The following is a 9,956-nucleotide window of genomic DNA, read 5'->3' as shown; positions in this document are numbered from 1 at the left end:
TTTGCCTGCACAGACGGGTCTCGCCTCACCTCGCGGCGTTCCGGGGCTCAGGCCCAAGCCCAGCGGCCCTCGGGCCTGTGTGGGGCGAGGGCCCCCGAGGCGCGGCCTAACGCGAGCAGCCCGAGCGCCCGCCCCTCCCCCCCCAGCGCCGCGCGGATTGGTCGCGCCGCCGCCGGGCCGCTGGGGAAGGCCGCCTCTCATTGGTCGCGCCCGCGCGTCTGTCCTCGTCGCGTTCGGCCCCCCGCAACGTGAGCGGAGTGCCGCGGCGAGGCCTGTCCGGCTGGGCTGCTGGGCCGGAGCCGGCCGCCGCCCAGATGGGCTCTTTCCCGGTCCCCGGGACTCACGTTCTCATTGGAAGGGGGACCTTTAATCTCCCTGTGCTTCAGTTTCCCCAACTGTAAATGGGCATCCCTTTGCTGAGTTGTTTGAGGATTACGTTCCAGTCCATGCACCTGCCCAGGAATGTAAGGTCCCGCTCTTGGGGGAGACGCGAGAGTGTGGTAGTTCGGAGCATGAGCTTTGGAATTAGAAGGCCTGGGTTCGCTCCATAGTTGGCCTCCATGGGAGTGCTATTTAGGGCTAGTCGCTTCATCCCTCGGAGTCTCCCCATTTCCTTATTCGCGAAGTGGGGTTGAAAACAATCTGCCTCGCAAAGTGGCTCTGAGGATCCACGGAGTTATTACCGTGGTTTACGAAGTCCCACCCGAAGTGACTATTGTCTGCCTCTTCCACCTATCTCTTCTTAGCCACTGTAGCCATACTGCTGACTTTGTGTTTTCTTAAATGTTCCAAGCTCGTGCCCACCGTAGAGCGTTTGGACGTGCCTTTCGTTTGCTTGGAAATTATCAGCATCAGAGCTTTGCAAGGCTGGCTCCCTGTCCTTTAAGTTTCATGCCCCTTACACCTTCTTTGATCAACTTCTCTGAGGACTTCTTTCAACTTTTTACTTAATAGCATTTATCATTAACCAGAATTACTTAGAGTTGTTAATTGTCTTTCTCAGCTGCTGGGTTGTAAACTTCAAGAGCAAGGACCTTGCCTGTCTTGTTTACTGCTGTATTCTGGTGATGAGTGCTTACTACATGGTAGATGCACAATGTTGTTACTCCTTGGAGGCATAGAAGGGGGATTTTTTACTCTTGGATCCCACCTGTGTTCTTTTCTCCTCCCCCTAAACCCCCTCCCCTTAGTTGAATTTTTTTACCTGTGTGTGTTTCCACTTTCTGCATAATTCCTGGGACTCTTGATTCACCTGATCCCTCCAAGACACTTCGACTTCTTTCTTTCAATGCAAGGGAGTTTTCTCTTCACATCTGGTTACTTTGATTTCTGCTCTTTGGGGGCTGGGACAGAAGGTTTCCTATACAGGATTGAATGTGTTTGAGAGCAGTGCTTTAACTTTGGAATTAATTTGTTCATTCATTTACTAACTATAGAGCATCCACTTAATCTCTGGGAATGCAGTGAAGAAATAAAAATGGACAAGGTCCTTTCCTTTGGGGAGCTTATATGCTAATGGGAGAAAGAAACAGTAATACACATAAATGAATTAGATAATTTTTTTAAAAGATTTTATTTATTTATTTGACAGAGATAGAGACAGCCAGCGAGAGAGGGAACACAAGCAGGGGGAGTGGGAGAGGAAGAAGCAGGCTCATAGCGGAGGAGCCTCATGTGGGGCTTGATCCCACAACGCCGGGATCACGCCCTGAGCTGAAGGCAGACGCTTAACCGCTGTGCCACCCAGGCGCCCCTAGATAATTTCAGATAGTGACAAGTGACAGCAATATGACAGATGAAGGCTTCTCTGGGGGCACCTGAGTGGCTCAGTCAGTTAAGGGTCCGACTTGATTTTGGCTCAGGTCATGATCTCAAGGTTGTGAGATCAAGTCCCGTGTTGTGCTCTGTGCTGGGTGTAGAGTTTGTTTAGGATTCTCTCTTTGTCCCTCCCCACCTTCTGTTTCTCCCTCTCCCGCCCTCCATCTCTCCCCATCTCTTAAAAAAAAAAAAAAAACAGAAGAAGAAGAAGGCGGCTTCTCTGGAGAGGGGACATATGAGCTAAGATCAGGCATGAAAAGGTAAGGGGACAGAGCATTCCAGGCAGAGGGAATAGAAAATACAAAGGCTTGAAGACAGGAACAAATTTAGAATATCGGAATATTGGAGGAAAATCCAGCTTGCTACAGTAGTATATGAAGAAAGAAGAGGTATTCAGGGAACAGATCATACAGGGCTTTGTAGACAATGTACAGTTTGGATATGATTCTAAGTGGTCTGTTCCAGAAAGTGGGGTGGGGGGGGTCGAGGTTTTGGGGTATGTTCTTGCTATGTGTGTGCCAGATAGTTTTCATTCATTGGATCTCTTTCCCTTTCCCCAGATGTAAGGACTCAGGAATGGTTCTCTAATGTGGAGGAACTATCTAAGGAAAAGGCACAGATCTTGGATCAGCTTATGTCACAGATGTCTGTGAGATGGCCTTGGAAAGCAAAGTTTTTATTCCAAAAGTCTTCATCCATAACTGAGGGCCTGTGGGAAGAGGCTAGACTTAGGTCCAGCCATTCATTCAACAAGAAGAACTTGGAATTTAGATAAGTCTCTCATCACTGATTTATTGTGGTACATGCGTTTTCTTTTTTAACTGAATTGGTAGGGATTTCTAAAGATCTGTGGAATAGTAACATATCTCGTATAAAGGCAAAATAGTGAATTTCCCATTTCTAGTTTGAATATTTTAAAATGAATAACAGTTTTACATTTACATATTGCTAATATTTTAAAGAGCCATAGTACTTTCACCTGTGGCCAAATTAGATCGCTTAATTAGACCTTGATCTTGCCGATATATTGGGAATACCTGTGGAGTATTCTCTAAATTACCTGATTTGTCATGCTTTCCCAAATCAGGGCTAAGCTTACAATGTTTTTTTAAAGATTTTATTTATTTAAAAGAGAGGGAGAGCACCACACGCACGTGGGGGGAGGGGCAGAGGGAGAGGGAGAAGCAGACTCTCCACTGAGCAGGGAGCCTGACCAGGGAGACTTACCCAGGGCTGGATCCCAGGACCCTGAGATCATGACTGGAGCCAAAGGTAAACGCTTAAACGACTGGCCCCCCCAGGCGCCCCTACCATTTGGTTTTTTAGACATTATCACTAAGGAGATACAAAAAGGGTTTGTTAACAAATACTTAATTCCTTAATTAGTACTAAACTCAAGGATCTGTGTAGTATTTTGACTTTCAGGGATTGTTGCATGCATATTTATATATCCCTGTGCGCCCCCACTTTTTTTTTTTTTTAACAGATAGTCCTGCTTAGTACCTGAATTTTAGGGTCATTTTAGGGTCTCAGTACTTTGTCATTTTAGGATCATTCTATCATGTGGTCTTAGAATCAGTTGTCTCCACCTCTTCCTGTATTCACAGGCAATTGACCAGAACAGATATGTAGAATGATGGAATGTTTTTGATGGAAAAAAATCAATCAAAGGTGTGCAACTTTTGAAAATAGCACAAGAGATATGTAGTAGATACCTATCACTATTGTAAAGCTCTAGGGAGATTGAAGTGAACAAAACACAAAGCCCCTACAAGAAAGCAAAGTAGCATGCCTTGTGAAATTTGGAACTTGGAAAAATCAAGTAAGGGAATGAAGAGTGACTGAGATGGGTGCTCTTTTAGATAGGATGGCCCAGGAAGGCATCTCTGAAAAGAGATGACCTTGGAAAGAGACCTGAATGAAGTGGGCAGTGAGCCACTCAGCTCTCCAGAGGCAGAGCTGTTCAGGCAGGTAGAATAGTAGTGCAAAGCCCTGAAACAAAAGTATAAGCACTGGCATATATGGACGGTAATATAGGACAGATTTCAGATTCACTTCTTCCTTGAAAAACTTGAATGAACAGAAATTAATTATGGTGGATAAGTTGTCATTTGTTTATCTTACAGATGTAATAGTTCCCCTGTTAAGTTAGGGCTCCTCATAACAGATCCTCAAAGAATAGTCTCTAATACACCTTGGGAACTCCTTTTTAGCTAGTTGACTGACGTATTGACTCATCCTTTAGTTCATTCAGCAAATGCTTACTCAGTATCTCCTGTGTGCCAGACAATGGTAAAGTCCTGGGCTTACAGAGACAAGACATACAAAGTCCCTGCCCTAAGGAGCTTACAGGAAGGATAACAAGTATATCAAAGATATTTCAGATGATGGTTACTGCTGTTAATAGTATAATGGGAATAAGGTAGATGATAATGGTAGAAGGCCCTTTGGGGAGTTGACAGTGGACTGACAGCTGAACAATACCCAATATCAGATTAGAAGGAAGAGCATTATTACAGCATGGAGAACTGTCTTGGCTGGTTCACGCAACAGAGGGAAGGCTTTTGTGGCTTGAACTTTGAGTCAAAAAGAAGCCAAAAGAAAGTAAATGAGGTTGACAGGTGTCAGATTGCAGGGGACTCTGCCATGGTAAAGAGTCTGGAATTTTTTTTTTTTTTTAGGATTTTTTTTTTTTTTAAAGAAAGAAAGAGTGCACACATGAGAGATTTTACACATGTGGGGAGAGGGGCAGAGGGAGAAAATCTCAAGCAAACTCCCCGCTGTGGAGCCCACCTTGGGGCTCAATCTTAAGACCCATGAAATCATGACCTGAGCCGATATCACAAGTTGATCACTTAACCGACTGAGCCACCCAGGGGCCTCAAGAGTTTGAATTTTTAATATAGATAATTATGTGAAACATAAGAGATTTTGGCTGAGATTATGTATAATGCTTTAAGAACATAATGAAGAAAGTTAGTTGGGTGCCTGGGGTGGCTCAGTTGGTTGAATGGTTGGCTCTTGATTTCTTCTCTACATGATCTCAGGGTCCTGGGATGGAGCCCATGTGGGGCTCTGAGCTCAGTAAGGAATCTTGCTTAAAGATTCTTTCTCTTCCTCTCCCTCTGCTCTATCCCCTGCTCTCAGGCGTGCATGCACTCTTTCTCTCCCTAAAATAAATAAATCTTAAGAAAAAAAAGTTCAAGAAATGCAGAATTATTGAGGAGTGTATTAAACTCAATAGAATAGGGGCTGCTGCATGGCTCAGTTAAGCATCAGACTCTTGATCTTGGCTCAGATCTTGATCTCAGGCTTGTGAGATCAAGTCCTGCTTCGGCTTGTGCTGGGCATGGAGCCTACTTAAAAAAATAAATAAATAAAGGATATTATTTAAAAAAAAAAAAAAAACTCAACAGAATAGATCCAGTTAATCTCTGTAATCCTCCCAACACACATACACAGTTTCTAACATGCTGCCTTGCATAAATCTCAAAAGGTAGAACAAATTTGTGTGGCAAAGAAAGATAAGTTTGTTGTTGTTGTTTTTAGCTCACATACACCGATGTAAATGATTTTTCTTGGCAACAGCAAACTTTCGTGATTTCATAACAGATTGAGCATTTCAGCACAAAAAGAGAATGGGAAATGAATTGATTAAATCACTGCTTTCCAAAGTTTGTTTTATTTTTTAGTATTCTATTTTTTTGGGAGAGAATGAGCAAGAGAGAGAGAGAGCACATGAGCTGGGGCAGCGGGAGAGGGAGAAGCAGACTCCCCTGCTGAGCAGGGAGCCCAACGCAGGGCTTGATCCCAGGACCCCGGCTGGGATCATGACCTGAACCAAAGGCAGACGCTTAACCAACTGAGCCACCCAGGTGCCCCTTTCCAAAGTTTTATATAATAAAGTAGTTCTGTGGCCAAGTAATGGGGGGAACTCTGGATTAAGCAACATTGAACTGATAATTTACTGTGTGAGTTCCTGAAGCCTTTAAAATGAATCTCCAAAAGAGGGAGAATATAATGTGTAGCATTTTCCAAACTTTTTTTTTCTTTTTAAGATTTTATATTTAAGGGGCGTTTGGCTGGCTCAGTCAGAGGAGCACGCAACTCTTGATCTCAGGGTTGTGAGTTTGAGCCCCACATTGGGTGTGGAGATTACTTAAAAATAACATCTTAAATATCTTTTAAAAGTCTTAAAATTTTTTTTTTTTTGTTTGTAAGAAATCTCTACATCCAGCATGAGGCTTGAACTCACAACCACAAGATCAAGAGTCACATGCTCTACTGACTGAGCCAGCCAGGCGCCCCTGCATTTTCCCAAGTTTTGATATAAAACCCAGAAAGGGTAGCCTCTCAATAAATTGTGTGTATGGTTGAGTGGTACTTGATATTCATGCCATTGAGTGGTTTGTACTGGGTCAAAGGAAGTGAATAGACAGGTGGAGGAATTTACTAAATAAGAATATTGGCTTCCTTTATGATAAAAAAGTTTTCCAGTTAAAGGAAAAGACTAATAAGGAGAATACAGATAGTTTCAAACAAATCATTCTCCAGCCAGCTTGTAGTTTCTGGCTGTGGAGGGATATCCTGCACAAGTGTAGCGTTAGCTATAGCCCTGTTGATAGCATTAGGTGACACCCCCCCCCCCCAAGATGTCCTTTCTATGACTATTCCTAGTGTTTCTACTCTAGTTCAGTCCCCTGTCATTATTATTTCCCCCGAGAGATAGCCTTGGTTACTAGGAAGAGAGTAGGCCTTACAGAGTCAGGCTGATTTGAATCTGATTTTTATTAACTATGTGTGACTTGAGGCAAGTTAATTAATCTCTCTGAGTCCCCTTGTATGTAAAATGGTTATTATATGAAATGATATAAACCATACAAAACATCTGACATTGTGCCGGTCCCCCATTTAAAAAAAAAAAGTGTCCTAACACATCTTCGATTATTCTTCTCAACTCCATTCTGGAAACCATTGCCAGCCCAAAGTTCATATATTCCACTTTCATTAAGTTTTGATTCCTTTCAAAAAACCTTCAGTGACTTCCTGTTGTACATTAAATCCTGAAACTCTTCAGCTCAGTTTTGAGGAACCTATGTGATATGATCTCAGCCTCCAATTCCTCTATTCTCCAAAGGAGCTATATACTCTTCCTGTCTGTTTCTTTGCTCACACTGCTTCTTGTATGAGATGGGTCTTCATTCTACTTTGCCTTTACAGTTCTCCGCATCCTTCAAGTTTAGCTCAAGACAGTCTCTTGGAAATCTTGGCCCACATGCAAATGTAGGCCAAGTGACTCTCTTACTAACTTCCTAGCAGTTAAGTTACTGTCTGTGATTCATTTGGCACCGCTACTCCAGAGGACAAATGTGTTTCAGGGTTTCTTTTTGGATGTACATGCTGTGGATTATGCAGCATTCCTGTGGGGTGTGGGATAGCACTCTGCAATCAAACACATTGGTATTTCTTAAGTAAAACAAATTTTTGAGATACTTTATTTATAGCCTTAGGCAGTTATGGCCAGGTTTTGCTGCCAAATGAGTTTGTCACAAACTTTAGAAAACAACAAAAAAACCTTTCAGGGACACCTGGGTGGATCAGTTGAGTGTTGATTTCAGCTCAGGGTTGTGAGTTGGAGCCCAGCATTGAGCTTCATGCTGAGCGTGGAGCCTAGTTAAAAAAAAAAAAAAAAAAACGACTTCCAATTTTAGACTTTTAGATTTCAAAACTGCAGTAAAGGGATTATAGGTCTGTAGTTGGCATAGCGGTTTTGTCTTGTCTTCCAACTAGTATGGAAGCTCCTTTGAGAGCCTGGATTTACCTTTGACAGAGTCATTTTAAAAATACAATAAAAGGGGTGCCTGGATGGCTCAGTTGGTTAAGCATCTGCCTTCGGCTCGGGTCATGATCCCAGGGTTCTGGGATTGAGCCCCACATCGGGCTCCCTGCTCAGCAGGTAGTCTGCTTCTCCCTCTGCCTCTCCCCTCCAGCTTGTGCGCTCTCTCTCTCTCAAATAAATAAATAAAATCTTTAAAAAATATATAAAATAAAATTTTAATAACTCTCTGATTGCGAATGTGATACATATAGGTGGTTATAGGATGTTAGAAGAATCTAGAAGAATATGAAAAGAACAAAAATGTCCAAAGTTCATCACATAGACATTACTGCTGTTTACATTTTGGAGTGTATTTTTAGTTTTTCTGTGTAAAAATTTTTTTTAAGATTTTATTTTTCAGTAACCTCTATACCCAATGTGGGGTTGAACTTAAAGCTCCCAAGATCAAGAGTTGCATGCTCTACTGACTGAATCAGCCTGGTGCCCCTAAATTTTTTTCACATAATTTGAATTGTGTATTTGACCTGTTTCCACTTAGCTTTATTACATTTTCCAAAAATTATTACATAATTTTTTTTCTTCTTTGTCACAGAAGCCCCAAATTAAGTTTGGTGCATGGTTGCCCTGAGAAGGCTTGGCTCTCTGGGAGCTAGTGCAGTTTTAAGGGCGCCTGGGTGGTTCAGTCGGTTAAGCATCTGACTCTTGATTTTGGTTCAGGTCATGATCTTGGGGTCATGAGATCAAGCCCTGTTTTGGCTCAGTGCTGGGCATGGTGCATGCTTAAGATTCTCTCACTCCCCTACCCTTTCTTTCTCTTAAAAAAAAAGTGCAGTTTAAAAAAATAGCTATATTGAAGTATAACTTACTGTGTACTTTTTGGTGAGTGTCATTAGTTTTACATAGTTGCACATCCATCACCATACATCACGGTTTTAGAACATTTTTATTGCCACAGAAAGTTCTGTTGTTTTGCATATAATTTTATCTACTCACCAAGAACTCGGAGATCACGAAGTCCTATTTTATAGCGTTCTCAAGCTTTTTTGTTTATGGGGAATGATGTGTGCACGCACTCTTGTAATTTATATATATGTGTGATTTCTTCTGTGTGTTTCTTCGCTTTATGTTATCACTTACGTGTATATAAGCCAAATATTTAGCTTATAATTTGTAATGTGAATTTTTTTGGTGAGTGGCAGTATATTTTGTGATTTATGTTTGGTGTTGTTTAAGCTTTGAATATTTAATAAAATAATTGCTTTTTTATTGAGATATAAAGGTATAATTGACATATTACCATGAGGTTTGGGTGTACAACATAATACATGTACGTATTGTGAAATGATCGCAGTAAGTATAGTTAACATCCATCACTACGCATAATTACAGATATTTTTTTGTCATCAGAACTTTTTTTTTTTAAGTAGACTCCACGCCCAACATGGGGTTTGGACTCATGACCCTGAGATCAAGAGTCAAGTGTTCTACCAACTGAGCCAACCAGGTGCCCTGTAATACAGTATAATTTTTTTGTTTTATTTATTTATTTATTTATTTATTTATTTATTTTTAGTAATCTGTATACCCAAACTTGGGCTCAAACTCACAAGCCCGAGATCAAGGGTTCCATGCTTCTCTGAGCTAAACAGGTGTCCCTTGTATTACTAACTATAGTCACTATGCTGTACATTATATTCTCATGGCTTACTTATTTTATAACTGGAATTTTGTACCTTTTGACCCCCTTCACCCATTTTGTGCACCTCTAACCCCCACCAATTGGTTCTCTGTATCTATGAGCCCTCAGTCTGTTTTTTTGGTTTTGTTTTAATTTAATTAAATTTATTTATTTATTTATTTATTTGACAGAGAGAGATAGCCAGCGAGAGACGGAACACAAGCAGGGGGAGTGGGAGAGGAAGAAGCAGACTCCTAGCAGAAAAGCCTGATGTGGGGCTCTTGATCCCAGAACACTGGGATCACGCCCTGAGCCGAAGGCAGATGCTTAACGACTGCGCCACCCGGGCACCCCTGTTTTTGTTTTAATTTTAAATTCTACATTTAAATGAGATCATAGGGTATTTGTCTTTCTCTGACTTATTTCACTTAGCATAATGCCCTCAAGGTCCATCCAGGGGCACATGGCTGGCTTAGTCAGTAGAGCATGTGATTCTTGATCTGTGAGGTTGTGAGTTCAAGCTCCATATTGGGCATGGAGCCTACTTTAAAAAAAAAAAAAAAAGGTCCATTTTGTCACAGGTGGCAGGATTACTCTTTTTTATGGCTGAATAATATTCCA

General features: G+C 41.8%; 1 protein-coding gene across 3 annotated transcripts in view; it reads left to right on the top strand.

Annotated features, from left to right (window-relative positions):
• The window catches only part of CSE1L (chromosome segregation 1 like), a 41,946-nt gene that overhangs the window by 280 nt on the left and 31,710 nt on the right, over positions 1-9,956 (top strand). Inside the window, exon 2 of one of the 3 annotated variants that reach the window (XM_026503691.4) lies at positions 2,379-2,617. The exons of 1 other annotated variant lie outside the window; for it this stretch is intronic. The gene's annotated coding sequence lies outside the window, so the exon portion shown is untranslated. Of the gene's footprint in view, positions 1-234; positions 465-2,378; positions 2,618-9,956 lie in introns of those variants that run through there. One more of the 3 variants, XM_057312477.1, reaches the window with a different exon arrangement.

This window comes from Ursus arctos, unplaced genomic scaffold (assembly GCF_023065955.2).
Source record: "Ursus arctos isolate Adak ecotype North America unplaced genomic scaffold, UrsArc2.0 scaffold_16, whole genome shotgun sequence".
NCBI classification, from domain to species: Eukaryota; Metazoa; Chordata; class Mammalia; order Carnivora; family Ursidae; genus Ursus; species Ursus arctos.
This window is presented reverse-complemented; position numbering and strand designations above follow the sequence as displayed.